This window comes from Triturus cristatus, chromosome 8 (assembly GCF_964204655.1).
Source record: "Triturus cristatus chromosome 8, aTriCri1.1, whole genome shotgun sequence".
Taxonomy (NCBI): domain Eukaryota; kingdom Metazoa; phylum Chordata; class Amphibia; order Caudata; family Salamandridae; genus Triturus; species Triturus cristatus.
In genome coordinates, this window is record NC_140591.1 from 1,619,371,636 (window position 1) to 1,619,391,517 (window position 19,882).

A 19,882-nucleotide genomic window follows, 5' to 3' on the forward strand; every position below is an offset into this window, starting at 1 on the left:
CTTTCAGTTTTTATTAGCTTTAAGATGACCTGTTCAATCGAAAGATAAATCAGACTTTTCTAATTTAATTAAATCGCAGGACGACTTAATGAAAATAATTTTTTATTTAAGAATGAGGAAAGCAAGGCACTGCTGAGATTTGAACTCAGGATCTCCTGTTTACTGGACAGGCGCTTTAACCAGCTAAGCCACAGCACCCTCTTGAACATGCTTTAACGAACAGTTTGCCATATGGTGTTCAAGAGAAACCTGAGTTTTTCACTTTCATAATCATTTCTCAGTTCAGAAAACGCACTACTCAAATAGTTTAGACGAGGATACTGATCCTATTGATAAACACCTCATTGATATATTGCTTATCCTGTTCATAAATGTTTTAATTATGCCTTCTTTAAGAATGCATTACTTGAATTCAACTCTAGAATGATTTTTTATCTCTATTTTGCTCTTTGTCACTCTTTTTTCCCTTTTTCATTCAAAGCATTACTTTGAAAATCTTCACAATACCACGTTTTTTAGTTTTTCAATTTAAGATGACCCATTCTAATGTTCACAGAACAACACTTTTCTTTTTAAAATGTATTAAACATTTGCGTGATGAAAATTATTTTTACATGTAAGGACCAATAATAATGTGCTGCTGAGATTTGAACTCAGGATTTCCTGTTTACGAGAGAGGCGCTTTAACCACTTAGCCACAGCACCTACTTTAGTGATACAGAAGGGATCATTAATTTAGTATTGGTGATCAACTTCTGTGCCTGCGTTAAAGTGTCTTAATATGTATTCTAATGTTAAACAAGCAAGGATTCCTAATCTGTAAACAAGAATAGCTATGTTGTATTAAAAAAGAACACATTTTAAACTCAATCCCATATTTTGAATAGTTTATAAATAAGTGTTTTACATATATTCATCAATATTGCTCAAATCTAGGGTCATATTTCATCTGCCTCTTGCTCATTGAAATACCTTCTTGATTTTGCAATCACAGTATCGTTACTATAATATTGAAAACACTTTCAGTTTTTATTAGGTTTAAGATGATCCGTTCAACCGAAAGATAAATCAGACTTTTCTAATTTAATTGAATCGCAGAACGACTTAATGAAAATTTTTTTTTATTTAAGAATGAGGAAAGCAAGGCACTGCAGAGATTTGAGCTCAGGATCTCCTGTTTACTAGACAGGCGCTTTAAACAGCTAAGCCACAGCACCCTCTTGAAAATGCTTTAAGGAACAGTTTGCCGTATGGTGTTCAAGAGAATCCTGAGTTTTTCACTTTCATAATCATTTCTAAGTTCAGAAAACGCTCTACTCAACTACTTTAGACGAGGATACTGATCCTATTCATAAACACCTCATTGATATATTGCTTATCCTGTTCATAAATGTTTTAATCATGCTTTCTTTAAGAATGCATTACTTGAATTCAACTCTAGAATGATTTTTTATCTCTATTTTGCTCTTTGTCACTCTTTTTTCCCTTTTTCATTCAAAGCATTGCTTTGAAAATCTTCACAATACCACGTTTTTTTGTTTTTCAATTTAAGATGACCCATTCTAATGTTCACAGAACAACACTTTTCTTTTTAAAATGTATTAAACATTTGCGTGATGAAAATTATTTTTACATGTAAGGACCAATAATAAGGTGCTGCTGAGATTTGAACTCAGGATTTCCTGTTTACGAGACAGGCGCTTTAACCACTTAGCCACAGCACCTACTTTAGTGATACCGAAGGGATCATTAATTTAGTATTGGTGATCAAATTCTGTGCCTGTGTTAACGTGTCTCAATATGTATTCTAATGTTAAACACGCAAGGATTCCTAATATGTAAACAAGAATAGCTATGTTGTATTAAAAAAGAACACATTTTAAACTCAATCCCATATTTTGAATAGTTTATAAATAAGTGTTTTACATATATTCATCAATATTGCTCAAATCTAGGGTTATATTTAATCTGCCTCTTGCTCATTGAAATCCCTTTTTGATTTTGCAATCACAGTATTGTTAATATAATATTGAAAACACTTTCAGTTTTTATTAGGTTTAAGATGATCTGTTCAACCGAAAGATAAATCAGACTTTTCTAATTTAATTGAATCGCAGGACGACTTAATGAAAATATTTTTTTATTTAAGAATGAGGAAAGCAAGGCACTGCTGAGATTTGAACTCAGGATCTCCTGTTTACTAGACAGGCGCTTTAACCAGCTAAGCCACAGCACCCTCTTGAACATGCTTTAACGAACAGTTTGCCATATGGTGTTCAAGAGAAACCTGAGTTTTTCACTTTCATAATCATTTCTCAGTTCCGAAAACGCACTACTCAAATAGTTTAGACGAGGATACTGATCCTATTGATAAACACCTCATTGATATATTGCTTATCCTGTTCATAAATGTTTTAATTATGCCTTCTTTAAGAATGCATTACTTGAATTCAACTCTAGAAGGATTTTTTATCTCTATTTTGCTCTTTGTCAGTCTTTTTTCCCTTTTTCATTCAAAGCATTACTTTGAAAATCTTCACAATACCACGTTTTTTAGTTTTTCAATTTAAGATGACCCATTCTAATGTTCACAGAACAACACTTTTCTTTTTAAAATGTATTAAACATTTGCGTGATGAAAATTATTTTTACATGTAAGGACCAATAATAAGGTGCTGCTGAGATTTGAACTCAGGATTTCCTGTTTACGAGAGAGGCGCTTTAACCACTTAGCCACAGCACCTACTTTAGTAATACAGAAGGGATCATTAATTTAGTATTGGTGATCAACTTCTGTGCCTGTGTTAAAGTGTCTTAATATGTATTCTAATGTTAAACAAGCAAGGATTCCTAATCTGTAAACAAGAATAGCTATGTTGTATTAAAAAAGAACACATTTTAAACTCAATCCCATATTTTGAATAGTTTATAAATAAGTGTTTTACATATATTCATCAATATTGCTCAAATCTAGGGTCATATTTCATCAGCCTCTTGCTCATTGAAATAACTTTTTGATTTTGCAATCACAGTATTGTTACTATAATATTGAAAACACTTTCAGTTTTTATTAGGTTTAAGATGATCTGTTCAACCGAAAGATAAATCAGACTTTTCTAATTGAATTGAATCGCAGGACGACTTAATGAAAATAATTTTTTATTTAGGAATGAGGAAAGCAAGGCACTGCAGAGATTTGAGCTCAGGATCTCCTGTTTACTAGACAGGCGCTTTAAACAGTTAAGCCACAGCACCCTCTTGAAAATGCTTTAAGGAACAGTTTGCCATATGGTGTTCAAGAGAATCCTGAGTTCTTCACTTTCATAATCATTTCTAAGTTTAGAAAACGCTCTACTCAACTACTTTAGACGAGGATACTGATCCTGTTCATAAACACCTCATTGATATATTGCTTATCCTGTTCATAAATGTTTTAATTATGCCTTCTTTAAGAATGCATTACTTAAATTCAACTCTAGAATGATTTTTTATCTCTATTTTGCTCTTTGTCATTTTTTTTTCCCTTTTTCATTCAAAGCATTACTTTGAAAATCTTCACAATACCACGTTTTTTTGTTTTTCAATTTAAGATGACCCATTCTAATGTTCACAGAACAACACTTTTCTTTTTAAAATGTATTAAACATTTGCGTGATGAAAATTATTTTTACATGTAAGGACCAATAATAATGTGCTGCTGAGATTTGAACTCAGGATTTCCTGTTTACGAGAGAGGCGCTTTAACCACTTAGCCACAGCACCTACTTTAGTGATACAGAAGGGATCATTAATTTAGTATTGGTGATCAACTTCTGTGCCTGCGTTAAAGTGTCTTAATATGTATTCTAATGTTAAACAAGCAAGGATTCCTAATCTGTAAACAAGAATAGCTATGTTGTATTAAAAAAGAACACATTTTAAACTCAATCCCATATTTTGAATAGTTTATAAATAAGTGTTTTACATATATTCATCAATATTGCTCAAATCTAGGGTCATATTTCATCTGCCTCTTGCTCATTGAAATACCTTTTTGATTTTACAATCACAGTATCGTTACTATAATATTGAAAACACTTTCAGTTTTTATTAGGTTTAAGATGATCCGTTCAACCGAAAGATAAATCAGACTTTTCTAATTTAATTGAATCGCAGAACGACTTAATGAAAATTTTTTTTTATTTAAGAATGAGGAAAGCAAGGCACTGCAGAGATTTGAGCTCAGGATCTCCTGTTTACTAGACAGGCGCTTTAAACAGCTAAGCCACAGCACCCTCTTGAAAATGCTTTAAGGAACAGTTTGCCGTATGGTGTTCAAGAGAATCCTGAGTTTTTCACTTTCATAATCATTTCTAAGTTCAGAAAACGCTCTACTCAACTACTTTAGACGAGGATACTGATCCTATTCATAAACACCTCATTGATATATTGCTTATCCTGTTCATAAATGTTTTAATCATGCTTTCTTTAAGAATGCATTACTTGAATTCAACTCTAGAATGATTTTTTATCTCTATTTTGCTCTTTGTCACTCTTTTTTCCCTTTTTCATTCAAAGCATTGCTTTGAAAATCTTCACAATACCACGTTTTTTTGTTTTTCAATTTAAGATGACCCATTCTAATGTTCACAGAACAACACTTTTCTTTTTAAAATGTATTAAACATTTGCGTGATGAAAATTATTTTTACATGTAAGGACCAATAATAAGGTGCTGCTGAGATTTGAACTCAGGATTTCCTGTTTACGAGACAGGCGCTTTAACCACTTAGCCACAGCACCTACTTTAGTGATACCGAAGGGATCATTAATTTAGTATTGGTGATCAAATTCTGTGCCTGTGTTAACGTGTCTCAATATGTATTCTAATGTTAAACACGCAAGGATTCCTAATATGTAAACAAGAATAGCTATGTTGTATTAAAAAAGAACACATTTTAAACTCAATCCCATATTTTGAATAGTTTATAAATAAGGGTTTTACATATATTCATCAATATTGCTCAAATCTAGGGTTATATTTCATCTGCCTCTTGCTCATTGAAATACCTTTTTGATTTTGCAATCACAGTATTGTTAATATAATATTGAAAACACTTTCAGTTTTTATTAGCTTTAAGATGACCTGTTCAATCGAAAGATAAATCAGACTTTTCTAATTTAATTAAATCGCAGGACGACTTAATGAAAATAATTTTTTATTTAAGAATGAGGAAAGCAAGGCACTGCTGAGATTTGAACTCAGGATCTCCTGTTTACTGGACAGGCGCTTTAACCAGCTAAGCCACAGCACCCTCTTGAACATGCTTTAACGAACAGTTTGCCATATGGTGTTCAAGAGAAACCTGAGTTTTTCACTTTCATAATCATTTCTCAGTTCAGAAAACGCACTACTCAAATAGTTTAGACGAGGATACTGATCCTATTGATAAACACCTCATTGATATATTGCTTATCCTGTTCATAAATGTTTTAATTATGCCTTCTTTAAGAATGCATTACTTGAATTCAACTCTAGAATGATTTTTTATCTCTATTTTGCTCTTTGTCACTCTTTTTTCCCTTTTTCATTCAAAGCATTACTTTGAAAATCTTCACAATACCACGTTTTTTAGTTTTTCAATTTAAGATGACCCATTCTAATGTTCACAGAACAACACTTTTCTTTTTAAAATGTATTAAACATTTGCGTGATGAAAATTATTTTTACATGTAAGGACCAATAATAATGTGCTGCTGAGATTTGAACTCAGGATTTCCTGTTTACGAGAGAGGCGCTTTAACCACTTAGCCACAGCACCTACTTTAGTGATACAGAAGGGATCATTAATTTAGTATTGGTGATCAACTTCTGTGCCTGCGTTAAAGTGTCTTAATATGTATTCTAATGTTAAACAAGCAAGGATTCCTAATCTGTAAACAAGAATAGCTATGTTGTATTAAAAAAGAACACATTTTAAACTCAATCCCATATTTTGAATAGTTTATAAATAAGTGTTTTACATATATTCATCAATATTGCTCAAATCTAGGGTCATATTTCATCTGCCTCTTGCTCATTGAAATACCTTTTTGATTTTGCAATCACAGTATCGTTACTATAATATTGAAAACACTTTCAGTTTTTATTAGGTTTAAGATGATCCGTTCAACCGAAAGATAAATCAGACTTTTCTAATTTAATTGAATCGCAGAACGACTTAATGAAAATTTTTTTTTATTTAAGAATGAGGAAAGCAAGGCACTGCAGAGATTTGAGCTCAGGATCTCCTGTTTACTAGACAGGCGCTTTAAACAGCTAAGCCACAGCACCCTCTTGAAAATGCTTTAAGGAACAGTTTGCCGTATGGTGTTCAAGAGAATCCTGAGTTTTTCACTTTCATAATCATTTCTAAGTTCAGAAAACGCTCTACTCAACTACTTTAGACGAGGATACTGATCCTATTCATAAACACCTCATTGATATATTGCTTATCCTGTTCATAAATGTTTTAATCATGCTTTCTTTAAGAATGCATTACTTGAATTCAACTCTAGAATGATTTTTTATCTCTATTTTGCTCTTTGTCACTCTTTTTTCCCTTTTTCATTCAAAGCATTGCTTTGAAAATCTTCACAATACCACGTTTTTTTGTTTTTCAATTTAAGATGACCCATTCTAATGTTCACAGAACAACACTTTTCTTTTTAAAATGTATTAAACATTTGCGTGATGAAAATTATTTTTACATGTAAGGACCAATAATAAGGTGCTGCTGAGATTTGAACTCAGGATTTCCTGTTTACGAGACAGGCGCTTTAACCACTTAGCCACAGCACCTACTTTAGTGATACCGAAGGGATCATTAATTTAGTATTGGTGATCAAATTCTGTGCCTGTGTTAACGTGTCTCAATATGTATTCTAATGTTAAACACGCAAGGATTCCTAATATGTAAACAAGAATAGCTATGTTGTATTAAAAAAGAACACATTTTAAACTCAATCCCATATTTTGAATAGTTTATAAATAAGTGTTTTACATATATTCATCAATATTGCTCAAATCTAGGGTTATATTTAATCTGCCTCTTGCTCATTGAAATCCCTTTTTGATTTTGCAATCACAGTATTGTTAATATAATATTGAAAACACTTTCAGTTTTTATTAGGTTTAAGATGATCTGTTCAACCGAAAGATAAATCAGACTTTTCTAATTTAATTGAATCGCAGGACGACTTAATGAAAATATTTTTTTATTTAAGAATGAGGAAAGCAAGGCACTGCTGAGATTTGAACTCAGGATCTCCTGTTTACTAGACAGGCGCTTTAACCAGCTAAGCCACAGCACCCTCTTGAACATGCTTTAACGAACAGTTTGCCATATGGTGTTCAAGAGAAACCTGAGTTTTTCACTTTCATAATCATTTCTCAGTTCCGAAAACGCACTACTCAAATAGTTTAGACGAGGATACTGATCCTATTGATAAACACCTCATTGATATATTGCTTATCCTGTTCATAAATGTTTTAATTATGCCTTCTTTAAGAATGCATTACTTGAATTCAACTCTAGAAGGATTTTTTATCTCTATTTTGCTCTTTGTCAGTCTTTTTTCCCTTTTTCATTCAAAGCATTACTTTGAAAATCTTCACAATACCACGTTTTTTAGTTTTTCAATTTAAGATGACCCATTCTAATGTTCACAGAACAACACTTTTCTTTTTAAAATGTATTAAACATTTGCGTGATGAAAATTATTTTTACATGTAAGGACCAATAATAAGGTGCTGCTGAGATTTGAACTCAGGATTTCCTGTTTACGAGAGAGGCGCTTTAACCACTTAGCCACAGCACCTACTTTAGTAATACAGAAGGGATCATTAATTTAGTATTGGTGATCAACTTCTGTGCCTGTGTTAAAGTGTCTTAATATGTATTCTAATGTTAAACAAGCAAGGATTCCTAATCTGTAAACAAGAATAGCTATGTTGTATTAAAAAAGAACACATTTTAAACTCAATCCCATATTTTGAATAGTTTATAAATAAGTGTTTTACATATATTCATCAATATTGCTCAAATCTAGGGTCATATTTCATCAGCCTCTTGCTCATTGAAATAACTTTTTGATTTTGCAATCACAGTATTGTTACTATAATATTGAAAACACTTTCAGTTTTTATTAGGTTTAAGATGATCTGTTCAACCGAAAGATAAATCAGACTTTTCTAATTGAATTGAATCGCAGGACGACTTAATGAAAATAATTTTTTATTTAGGAATGAGGAAAGCAAGGCACTGCAGAGATTTGAGCTCAGGATCTCCTGTTTACTAGACAGGCGCTTTAAACAGTTAAGCCACAGCACCCTCTTGAAAATGCTTTAAGGAACAGTTTGCCATATGGTGTTCAAGAGAATCCTGAGTTCTTCACTTTCATAATCATTTCTAAGTTCAGAAAACGCTCTACTCAACTACTTTAGACGAGGATACTGATCCTGTTCATAAACACCTCATTGATATATTGCTTATCCTGTTCATAAATGTTTTAATTATGCCTTCTTTAAGAATGCATTACTTAAATTCAACTCTAGAATGATTTTTTATCTCTATTTTGCTCTTTGTCATTTTTTTTTCCCTTTTTCATTCAAAGCATTACTTTGAAAATCTTCACAATACCACGTTTTTTTGTTTTTCAATTTAAGATGACCCATTCTAATGTTCACAGAACAACACTTTTCTTTTTAAAATGTATTAAACATTTGCGTGATGAAAATTATTTTTACATGTAAGGACCAATATTAAAGTGCTGTTGAGATTTGAACTCAGGATTTCCTGTTCACGAGACAGGCGCTTTAACCACTTAGCCACAGCACCTACTTTAGTGATACAGAAGGGATCATTAATTTAGTATTGGTGATCAAATTCTGTGCCTGTGTTAAAGTGTCTTAATATGTATTCTAATGTTAAACAAGCAAGGATTCCTAATCTGTAAACAAGAATAGCTATGTTGTATTAAAAAAGAACACATTTTAAACTCAATCCCATATTTTGAATAGTTTACAAATAAGTGTTTTACATATATTCATCAATATTGCTGAAATCTAGGGTCATATTTCATCTGCCTCTTGCTCATTGAAATACCTTTTTGATTTTGTAATCACAGTATCGTTACTATAATATTGAAAACACTTTCAGTTTTTATTAGGTTTAAGATGATCTGTTCAACCGAAAGATAAATCAGACTTTTCTAATTTAATTGAATCGCAGGACAACTTAATGAAAATAATTTTTTATTTAAGAATGAGGAAAGCAAGGCACTGCTGAGATTTGAACTCAGGATCTCCTGTTTACTAGACAGGCGCTTTAACCAGCTAAGCCACAGCACCCTCTTGAAAATGCTTTAAGGAACAGTTTGCCATATGGTGTTCAAGAGAATCCTGAGTTTTTCACTTTCATAATCATTTCTCAGTTCAGAAAACGCTCTACTCAACTACTTTAGACGAGGATACTGATCCTATTCATAAACACCTCATTGCTATATTGCTTATCCTGTTCATAAATGTTTTAATCATGCCTTCTTTAAGAATGCATTACTTGAATTCAACTCTAGAATGATTTTTTATCTCTATTTTGCTCTTTGTCACTCTTTTTTCCCTTTTTCATTCAAAGCATTGCTTTGAAAATCTTCACAATACCACGTTTTTTTGTTTTTCAATTTAAGATGACCCATTCTAATGTTCACAGAACAACACTTTTCTTTTTAAAATGTATTAAACATTTGCGTGATGAAAAATATTTTTACATGTAAGGACCAATAATAAGGTGCTGCTGAGATTTGAACTCAGGATTTCCTGTTTACGAGACAGGCGCTTTAACCACTTAGCCACAGCACCTACTTTAGTGTTACCGAAGGGATCATTAATTTAGTATTGGTGATCAAATTCTGTGCCTGTGTTAACGTGTCTTAATATGTATTCTAATGTTAAACACGCAAGGATTCCTAATATGTAAACAAGAATAGCTATGTTGTATTAAAAAAGAACACATTTTAAACTCAATCCCATATTTTGAATAGTTTATAAATAAGGGTTTTACATATATTCATCAATATTGCTCAAATCTAGGGTTATATTTCATCTGCCTCTTGCTCATTGAAATACCTTTTTGATTTTGCAATCACAGTATTGTTAATATAATATTGAAAACCCTTTCAGTTTTTATTAGCTTTAAGATGACCTGTTCAATCGAAAGATAAATCAGACTTTTCTAATTTAATTAAATCGCAGGACGACTTAATGAAAATAATTTTTTATTTAAGAATGAGGAAAGCAAGGCACTGCTGAGATTTGAACTCAGGATCTCCTGTTTACTGGACAGGCGCTTTAACCAGCTAAGCCACAGCACCCTCTTGAACATGCTTTAACGAACAGTTTGCCATATGGTGTTCAAGAGAAACCTGAGTTTTTCACTTTCATAATCATTTCTCAGTTCAGAAAACGCACTACTCAAATAGTTTAGACGAGGATACTGATCCTATTGATAAACACCTCATTGATATATTGCTTATCCTGTTCATAAATGTTTTAATTATGCCTTCTTTAAGAATGCATTACTTGAATTCAACTCTAGAATGATTTTTTATCTCTATTTTGCTCTTTGTCACTCTTTTTTCCCTTTTTCATTCAAAGCATTACTTTGAAAATCTTCACAATACCACGTTTTTTAGTTTTTCAATTTAAGATGACCCATTCTAATGTTCACAGAACAACACTTTTCTTTTTAAAATGTATTAAACATTTGCGTGATGAAAATTATTTTTACATGTAAGGACCAATAATAATGTGCTGCTGAGATTTGAACTCAGGATTTCCTGTTTACGAGAGAGGCGCTTTAACCACTTAGCCACAGCACCTACTTTAGTGATACAGAAGGGATCATTAATTTAGTATTGGTGATCAACTTCTGTGCCTGCGTTAAAGTGTCTTAATATGTATTCTAATGTTAAACAAGCAAGGATTCCTAATCTGTAAACAAGAATAGCTATGTTGTATTAAAAAAGAACACATTTTAAACTCAATCCCATATTTTGAATAGTTTATAAATAAGTGTTTTACATATATTCATCAATATTGCTCAAATCTAGGGTCATATTTCATCTGCCTCTTGCTCATTGAAATACCTTTTTGATTTTGCAATCACAGTATCGTTACTATAATATTGAAAACACTTTCAGTTTTTATTAGGTTTAAGATGATCCGTTCAACCGAAAGATAAATCAGACTTTTCTAATTTAATTGAATCGCAGAACGACTTAATGAAAATTTTTTTTTATTTAAGAATGAGGAAAGCAAGGCACTGCAGAGATTTGAGCTCAGGATCTCCTGTTTACTAGACAGGCGCTTTAAACAGCTAAGCCACAGCACCCTCTTGAAAATGCTTTAAGGAACAGTTTGCCGTATGGTGTTCAAGAGAATCCTGAGTTTTTCACTTTCATAATCATTTCTAAGTTCAGAAAACGCTCTACTCAACTACTTTAGACGAGGATACTGATCCTATTCATAAACACCTCATTGATATATTGCTTATCCTGTTCATAAATGTTTTAATCATGCTTTCTTTAAGAATGCATTACTTGAATTCAACTCTAGAATGATTTTTTATCTCTATTTTGCTCTTTGTCACTCTTTTTTCCCTTTTTCATTCAAAGCATTGCTTTGAAAATCTTCACAATACCACGTTTTTTTGTTTTTCAATTTAAGATGACCCATTCTAATGTTCACAGAACAACACTTTTCTTTTTAAAATGTATTAAACATTTGCGTGATGAAAATTATTTTTACATGTAAGGACCAATAATAAGGTGCTGCTGAGATTTGAACTCAGGATTTCCTGTTTACGAGACAGGCGCTTTAACCACTTAGCCACAGCACCTACTTTAGTGATACCGAAGGGATCATTAATTTAGTATTGGTGATCAAATTCTGTGCCTGTGTTAACGTGTCTCAATATGTATTCTAATGTTAAACACGCAAGGATTCCTAATATGTAAACAAGAATAGCTATGTTGTATTAAAAAAGAACACATTTTAAACTCAATCCCATATTTTGAATAGTTTATAAATAAGTGTTTTACATATATTCATCAATATTGCTCAAATCTAGGGTTATATTTAATCTGCCTCTTGCTCATTGAAATCCCTTTTTGATTTTGCAATCACAGTATTGTTAATATAATATTGAAAACACTTTCAGTTTTTATTAGGTTTAAGATGATCTGTTCAACCGAAAGATAAATCAGACTTTTCTAATTTAATTGAATCGCAGGACGACTTAATGAAAATATTTTTTTATTTAAAAATGAGGAAAGCAAGGCACTGCTGAGATTTGAACTCAGGATCTCCTGTTTACTAGACAGGCGCTTTAACCAGCTAAGCCACAGCACCCTCTTGAACATGCTTTAACGAACAGTTTGCCATATGGTGTTCAAGAGAAACCTGAGTTTTTCACTTTCATAATCATTTCTCAGTTCCGAAAACGCACTACTCAAATAGTTTAGACGAGGATACTGATCCTATTGATAAACACCTCATTGATATATTGCTTATCCTGTTCATAAATGTTTTAATTATGCCTTCTTTAAGAATGCATTACTTGAATTCAACTCTAGAAGGATTTTTTATCTTTATTTTGCTCTTTGTCAGTCTTTTTTCCCTTTTTCATTCAAAGCATTACTTTGAAAATCTTCACAATACCACGTTTTTTAGTTTTTCAATTTAAGATGACCCATTCTAATGTTCACAGAACAACACTTTTCTTTTTAAAATGTATTAAACATTTGCGTGATGAAAATTATTTTTACATGTAAGGACCAATAATAAGGTGCTGCTGAGATTTGAACTCAGGATTTCCTGTTTACGAGAGAGGCGCTTTAACCACTTAGCCACAGCACCTACTTTAGTAATACAGAAGGGATCATTAATTTAGTATTGGTGATCAACTTCTGTGCCTGTGTTAAAGTGTCTTAATATGTATTCTAATGTTAAACAAGCAAGGATTCCTAATCTGTAAACAAGAATAGCTATGTTGTATTAAAAAAGAACACATTTTAAACTCAATCCCATATTTTGAATAGTTTATAAATAAGTGTTTTACATATATTCATCAATATTGCTCAAATCTAGGGTCATATTTCATCAGCCTCTTGCTCATTGAAATAACTTTTTGATTTTGCAATCACAGTATTGTTACTATAATATTGAAAACACTTTCAGTTTTTATTAGGTTTAAGATGATCTGTTCAACCGAAAGATAAATCAGACTTTTCTAATTGAATTGAATCGCAGGACGACTTAATGAAAATAATTTTTTATTTAGGAATGAGGAAAGCAAGGCACTGCAGAGATTTGAGCTCAGGATCTCCTGTTTACTAGACAGGCGCTTTAAACAGTTAAGCCACAGCACCCTCTTGAAAATGCTTTAAGGAACAGTTTGCCATATGGTGTTCAAGAGAATCCTGAGTTCTTCACTTTCATAATCATTTCTAAGTTTAGAAAACGCTCTACTCAACTACTTTAGACGAGGATACTGATCCTGTTCATAAACACCTCATTGATATATTGCTTATCCTGTTCATAAATGTTTTAATTATGCCTTCTTTAAGAATGCATTACTTAAATTCAACTCTAGAATGATTTTTTATCTCTATTTTGCTCTTTGTCATTTTTTTTTTCCTTTTTCATTCAAAGCATTACTTTGAAAATCTTCACAATACCACGTTTTTTTGTTTTTCAATTTAAGATGACCCATTCTAATGTTCACAGAACAACACTTTTCTTTTTAAAATGTATTAAACATTTGCGTGATGAAAATTATTTTTACATGTAAGGACCAATAATAATGTGCTGCTGAGATTTGAACTCAGGATTTCCTGTTTACGAGAGAGGCGCTTTAACCACTTAGCCACAGCACCTACTTTAGTGATACAGAAGGGATCATTAATTTAGTATTGGTGATCAACTTCTGTGCCTGCGTTAAAGTGTCTTAATATGTATTCTAATGTTAAACAAGCAAGGATTCCTAATCTGTAAACAAGAATAGCTATGTTGTATTAAAAAAGAACACATTTTAAACTCAATCCCATATTTTGAATAGTTTATAAATAAGTGTTTTACATATATTCATCAATATTGCTCAAATCTAGGGTCATATTTCATCTGCCTCTTGCTCATTGAAATACCTTTTTGATTTTACAATCACAGTATCGTTACTATAATATTGAAAACACTTTCAGTTTTTATTAGGTTTAAGATGATCCGTTCAACCGAAAGATAAATCAGACTTTTCTAATTTAATTGAATCGCAGAACGACTTAATGAAAATTTTTTTTTATTTAAGAATGAGGAAAGCAAGGCACTGCAGAGATTTGAGCTCAGGATCTCCTGTTTACTAGACAGGCGCTTTAAACAGCTAAGCCACAGCACCCTCTTGAAAATGCTTTAAGGAACAGTTTGCCGTATGGTGTTCAAGAGAATCCTGAGTTTTTCACTTTCATAATCATTTCTAAGTTCAGAAAACGCTCTACTCAACTACTTTAGACGAGGATACTGATCCTATTCATAAACACCTCATTGATATATTGCTTATCCTGTTCATAAATGTTTTAATCATGCTTTCTTTAAGAATGCATTACTTGAATTCAACTCTAGAATGATTTTTTATCTCTATTTTGCTCTTTGTCACTCTTTTTTCCCTTTTTCATTCAAAGCATTGCTTTGAAAATCTTCACAATACCACGTTTTTTTGTTTTTCAATTTAAGATGACCCATTCTAATGTTCACAGAACAACACTTTTCTTTTTAAAATGTATTAAACATTTGCGTGATGAAAATTATTTTTACATGTAAGGACCAATAATAAGGTGCTGCTGAGATTTGAACTCAGGATTTCCTGTTTACGAGACAGGCGCTTTAACCACTTAGCCACAGCACCTACTTTAGTGATACCGAAGGGATCATTAATTTAGTATTGGTGATCAAATTCTGTGCCTGTGTTAACGTGTCTCAATATGTATTCTAATGTTAAACACGCAAGGATTCCTAATATGTAAACAAGAATAGCTATGTTGTATTAAAAAAGAACACATTTTAAACTCAATCCCATATTTTGAATAGTTTATAAATAAGGGTTTTACATATATTCATCAATATTGCTCAAATCTAGGGTTATATTTCATCTGCCTCTTGCTCATTGAAATACCTTTTTGATTTTGCAATCACAGTATTGTTAATATAATATTGAAAACACTTTCAGTTTTTATTAGCTTTAAGATGACCTGTTCAATCGAAAGATAAATCAGACTTTTCTAATTTAATTAAATCGCAGGACGACTTAATGAAAATAATTTTTTATTTAAGAATGAGGAAAGCAAGGCACTGCTGAGATTTGAACTCAGGATCTCCTGTTTACTGGACAGGCGCTTTAACCAGCTAAGCCACAGCACCCTCTTGAACATGCTTTAACGAACAGTTTGCCATATGGTGTTCAAGAGAAACCTGAGTTTTTCACTTTCATAATCATTTCTCAGTTCAGAAAACGCACTACTCAAATAGTTTAGACGAGGATACTGATCCTATTGATAAACACCTCATTGATATATTGCTTATCCTGTTCATAAATGTTTTAATTATGCCTTCTTTAAGAATGCATTACTTGAATTCAACTCTAGAATGATTTTTTATCTCTATTTTGCTCTTTGTCACTCTTTTTTCCCTTTTTCATTCAAAGCATTACTTTGAAAATCTTCACAATACCACGTTTTTTAGTTTTTCAATTTAAGATGACCCATTCTAATGTTCACAGAACAACACTTTTCTTTTTAAAATGTATTAAACATTTGCGTGATGAAAATTATTTTTACATGTAAGGACCAATAATAATGTGCTGCTGAGATTTGAACTCAGGATTTCCTGTTTACGAGAGAGGCGCTTTAACCACTTAGCCACAGCACCTACTTTAGTGATACAGAAGGGATCATTAATTTAGTATTGGTGATCAACTTCTGTGCCTGCGTTAAAGTGTCTTAATATGTATTCTAATGTTAAACAAGCAAGGATTCCTAATCTGTAAACAAGAATAGCTATGTTGTATTAAAAAAGAACACATTTTAAACTCAATCCCATATTTTGAATAGTTTATAAATAAGTGTTTTACATATATTCATCAATATTGCTCAAATCTAGGGTCATATTTCATCTGCCTCTTGCTCATTGAAATACCTTTTTGATTTTGCAATCACAGTATCGTTACTATAATATTGAAAACACTTTCAGTTTTTATTAGGTTTAAGATGATCCGTTCAACCGAAAGATAAATCAGACTTTTCTAATTTAATTGAATCGCAGAACGACTTAATGAAAATTTTTTTTTATTTAAGAATGAGGAAAGCAAGGCACTGCAGAGATTTGAGCTCAGGATCTCCTGTTTACTAGACAGGCGCTTTAAACAGCTAAGCCACAGCACCCTCTTGAAAATGCTTTAAGGAACAGTTTGCCGTATGGTGTTCAAGAGAATCCTGAGTTTTTCACTTTCATAATCATTTCTAAGTTCAGAAAACGCTCTACTCAACTACTTTAGACGAGGATACTGATCCTATTCATAAACACCTCATTGATATATTGCTTATCCTGTTCATAAATGTTTTAATCATGCTTTCTTTAAGAATGCATTACTTGAATTCAACTCTAGAATGATTTTTTATCTCTATTTTGCTCTTTGTCACTCTTTTTTCCCTTTTTCATTCAAAGCATTGCTTTGAAAATCTTCACAATACCACGTTTTTTTGTTTTTCAATTTAAGATGACCCATTCTAATGTTCACAGAACAACACTTTTCTTTTTAAAATGTATTAAACATTTGCGTGATGAAAATTATTTTTACATGTAAGGACCAATAATAAGGTGCTGCTGAGATTTGAACTCAGGATTTCCTGTTTACGAGACAGGCGCTTTAACCACTTAGCCACAGCACCTACTTTAGTGATACCGAAGGGATCATTAATTTAGTATTGGTGATCAAATTCTGTGCCTGTGTTAACGTGTCTCAATATGTATTCTAATGTTAAACACGCAAGGATTCCTAATATGTAAACAAGAATAGCTATGTTGTATTAAAAAAGAACACATTTTAAACTCAATCCCATATTTTGAATAGTTTATAAATAAGTGTTTTACATATATTCATCAATATTGCTCAAATCTAGGGTTATATTTAATCTGCCTCTTGCTCATTGAAATCCCTTTTTGATTTTGCAATCACAGTATTGTTAATATAATATTGAAAACACTTTCAGTTTTTATTAGGTTTAAGATGATCTGTTCAACCGAAAGATAAATCAGACTTTTCTAATTTAATTGAATCGCAGGACGACTTAATGAAAATATTTTTTTATTTAAGAATGAGGAAAGCAAGGCACTGCTGAGATTTGAACTCAGGATCTCCTGTTTACTAGACAGGCGCTTTAACCAGCTAAGCCACAGCACCCTCTTGAACATGCTTTAACGAACAGTTTGCCATATGGTGTTCAAGAGAAACCTGAGTTTTTCACTTTCATAATCATTTCTCAGTTCCGAAAACGCACTACTCAAATAGTTTAGACGAGGATACTGATCCTATTGATAAACACCTCATTGATATATTGCTTATCCTGTTCATAAATGTTTTAATTATGCCTTCTTTAAGAATGCATTACTTGAATTCAACTCTAGAAGGATTTTTTATCTCTATTTTGCTCTTTGTCAGTCTTTTTTCCCTTTTTCATTCAAAGCATTACTTTGAAAATCTTCACAATACCACGTTTTTTAGTTTTTCAATTTAAGATGACCCATTCTAATGTTCACAGAACAACACTTTTCTTTTTAAAATGTATTAAACATTTGCGTGATGAAAATTATTTTTACATGTAAGGACCAATAATAAGGTGCTGCTGAGATTTGAACTCAGGATTTCCTGTTTACGAGAGAGGCGCTTTAACCACTTAGCCACAGCACCTACTTTAGTGATACAGAAGGGATCATTAATTTAGTATTGGTGATCAACTTCTGTGCCTGTGTTAAAGTGTCTTAATATGTATTCTAATGTTAAACAAGCAAGGATTCCTAATCTGTAAACAAGAATAGCTATGTTGTATTAAAAAAGAACACATTTTAAACTCAATCCCATATTTTGAATAGTTTATAAATAAGTGTTTTACATATATTCATCAATATTGCTCAAATCTAGGGTCATATTTCATCAGCCTCTTGCTCATTGAAATAACTTTTTGATTTTGCAATCACAGTATTGTTACTATAATATTGAAAACACTTTCAGTTTTTATTAGGTTTAAGATGATCTGTTCAACCGAAAGATAAATCAGACTTTTCTAATTGAATTGAATCGCAGGACGACTTAATGAAAATAATTTTTTATTTAGGAATGAGGAAAGCAAGGCACTGCAGAGATTTGAGCTCAGGATCTCCTGTTTACTAGACAGGCGCTTTAAACAGTTAAGCCACAGCACCCTCTTGAAAATGCTTTAAGGAACAGTTTGCCATATGGTGTTCAAGAGAATCCTGAGTTCTTCACTTTCATAATCATTTCTAAGTTCAGAAAACGCTCTACTCAACTACTTTAGACGAGGATACTGATCCTGTTCATAAACACCTCATTGATATATTGCTTATCCTGTTCATAAATGTTTTAATTATGCCTTCTTTAAGAATGCATTACTTAAATTCAACTCTAGAATGATTTTTTATCTCTATTTTGCTCTTTGTCATTTTTTTTTCCCTTTTTCATTCAAAGCATTACTTTGAAAATCTTCACAATACCACGTTTTTTTGTTTTTCAATTTAAGATGACCCATTCTAATGTTCACAGAACAACACTTTTCTTTTTAAAATGTATTAAACATTTGCGTGATGAAAATTATTTTTACATGTAAGGACCAATATTAAAGTGCTGTTGAGATTTGAACTCAGGATTTCCTGTTCACGAGACAGGCGCTTTAACCACTTAGCCACAGCACCTACTTTAGTGATACAGAAGGGATCATTAATTTAGTATTGGTGATCAAATTCTGTGCCTGTGTTAAAGTGTCTTAATATGTATTCTAATGTTAAACAAGCAAGGATTCCTAATCTGTAAACAAGAATAGCTATGTTGTATTAAAAAAAGAACACATTTTAAACTCAATCCCATATTTTGAATAGTTTACAAATAAGTGTTTTACATATATTCATCAATATTGCTGAAATCTAGGGTCATATTTCATCTGCCTCTTGCTCATTGAAATACCTTTTTGATTTTGTAATCACAGTATCGTTACTATAATATTGAAAACACTTTCAGTTTTTATTAGGTTTAAGATGATCTGTTCAACCGAAAGATAAATCAGACTTTTCTAATTTAATTGAATCGCAGGACAACTTAATGAAAATAATTTTTTATTTAAGAATGAGGAAAGCAAGGCACTGCTGAGATTTGAACTCAGGATCTCCTGTTTACTAGACAGGCGCTTTAACCAGCTAAGCCACAGCACCCTCTTGAAAATGCTTTAAGGAACAGTTTGCCATATGGTGTTCAAGAGAATCCTGAGTTTTTCACTTTCATAATCATTTCTCAGTTCAGAAAACGCTCTACTCAACTACTTTAGACGAGGATACTGATCCTATTCATAAACACCTCATTGCTATATTGCTTATCCTGTTCATAAATGTTTTAATCATGCCTTCTTTAAGAATGCATTACTTGAATTCAACTCTAGAATGATTTTTTATCTCTATTTTGCTCTTTGTCACTCTTTTTTCCCTTTTTCATTCAAAGCATTGCTTTGAAAATCTTCACAATACCACGTTTTTTTGT

General features: G+C 31.9%; 17 non-coding genes across 17 annotated transcripts; all 17 read right to left on the reverse strand.

Moving 5' to 3' along the window:
* Nucleotides 1-1,651: 1,651 nt before the first annotated feature.
* On the reverse strand, nucleotides 1,652-1,724 carry TRNAT-CGU (transfer RNA threonine (anticodon CGU)). Its single transcript has one exon. It is a non-coding gene; the product is annotated as a tRNA-Thr (tRNA).
* Nucleotides 1,725-2,162: 438 nt separating this feature from the next.
* Nucleotides 2,163-2,236, reverse strand: TRNAT-AGU (transfer RNA threonine (anticodon AGU)). The gene has a single exon. It is a non-coding gene; the product is annotated as a tRNA-Thr (tRNA).
* A 434-nt stretch (nucleotides 2,237-2,670) lies between these two features.
* Nucleotides 2,671-2,743, reverse strand: TRNAT-CGU (transfer RNA threonine (anticodon CGU)). Its single transcript has one exon. It is a non-coding gene; the product is annotated as a tRNA-Thr (tRNA).
* A 1,965-nt stretch (nucleotides 2,744-4,708) lies between these two features.
* On the reverse strand, nucleotides 4,709-4,781 carry TRNAT-CGU (transfer RNA threonine (anticodon CGU)). The gene has a single exon. It is a non-coding gene; the product is annotated as a tRNA-Thr (tRNA).
* Nucleotides 4,782-6,746: 1,965 nt separating this feature from the next.
* TRNAT-CGU (transfer RNA threonine (anticodon CGU)) lies at nucleotides 6,747-6,819 on the reverse strand. Its single transcript has one exon. It is a non-coding gene; the product is annotated as a tRNA-Thr (tRNA).
* Nucleotides 6,820-7,257: 438 nt separating this feature from the next.
* On the reverse strand, nucleotides 7,258-7,331 carry TRNAT-AGU (transfer RNA threonine (anticodon AGU)). The gene has a single exon. It is a non-coding gene; the product is annotated as a tRNA-Thr (tRNA).
* A 434-nt stretch (nucleotides 7,332-7,765) lies between these two features.
* TRNAT-CGU (transfer RNA threonine (anticodon CGU)) lies at nucleotides 7,766-7,838 on the reverse strand. Its single transcript has one exon. It is a non-coding gene; the product is annotated as a tRNA-Thr (tRNA).
* A 1,457-nt stretch (nucleotides 7,839-9,295) lies between these two features.
* TRNAT-AGU (transfer RNA threonine (anticodon AGU)) lies at nucleotides 9,296-9,369 on the reverse strand. The gene has a single exon. It is a non-coding gene; the product is annotated as a tRNA-Thr (tRNA).
* A 434-nt stretch (nucleotides 9,370-9,803) lies between these two features.
* On the reverse strand, nucleotides 9,804-9,876 carry TRNAT-CGU (transfer RNA threonine (anticodon CGU)). The gene has a single exon. It is a non-coding gene; the product is annotated as a tRNA-Thr (tRNA).
* Nucleotides 9,877-11,841: 1,965 nt separating this feature from the next.
* TRNAT-CGU (transfer RNA threonine (anticodon CGU)) lies at nucleotides 11,842-11,914 on the reverse strand. Its single transcript has one exon. It is a non-coding gene; the product is annotated as a tRNA-Thr (tRNA).
* A 438-nt stretch (nucleotides 11,915-12,352) lies between these two features.
* TRNAT-AGU (transfer RNA threonine (anticodon AGU)) lies at nucleotides 12,353-12,426 on the reverse strand. The gene has a single exon. It is a non-coding gene; the product is annotated as a tRNA-Thr (tRNA).
* Nucleotides 12,427-12,860: 434 nt separating this feature from the next.
* TRNAT-CGU (transfer RNA threonine (anticodon CGU)) lies at nucleotides 12,861-12,933 on the reverse strand. The gene has a single exon. It is a non-coding gene; the product is annotated as a tRNA-Thr (tRNA).
* Nucleotides 12,934-14,898: 1,965 nt separating this feature from the next.
* On the reverse strand, nucleotides 14,899-14,971 carry TRNAT-CGU (transfer RNA threonine (anticodon CGU)). The gene has a single exon. It is a non-coding gene; the product is annotated as a tRNA-Thr (tRNA).
* Nucleotides 14,972-16,936: 1,965 nt separating this feature from the next.
* On the reverse strand, nucleotides 16,937-17,009 carry TRNAT-CGU (transfer RNA threonine (anticodon CGU)). Its single transcript has one exon. It is a non-coding gene; the product is annotated as a tRNA-Thr (tRNA).
* A 438-nt stretch (nucleotides 17,010-17,447) lies between these two features.
* TRNAT-AGU (transfer RNA threonine (anticodon AGU)) lies at nucleotides 17,448-17,521 on the reverse strand. The gene has a single exon. It is a non-coding gene; the product is annotated as a tRNA-Thr (tRNA).
* A 434-nt stretch (nucleotides 17,522-17,955) lies between these two features.
* Nucleotides 17,956-18,028, reverse strand: TRNAT-CGU (transfer RNA threonine (anticodon CGU)). Its single transcript has one exon. It is a non-coding gene; the product is annotated as a tRNA-Thr (tRNA).
* A 1,458-nt stretch (nucleotides 18,029-19,486) lies between these two features.
* TRNAT-AGU (transfer RNA threonine (anticodon AGU)) lies at nucleotides 19,487-19,560 on the reverse strand. Its single transcript has one exon. It is a non-coding gene; the product is annotated as a tRNA-Thr (tRNA).
* Nucleotides 19,561-19,882: the final 322 nt, after the last annotated feature.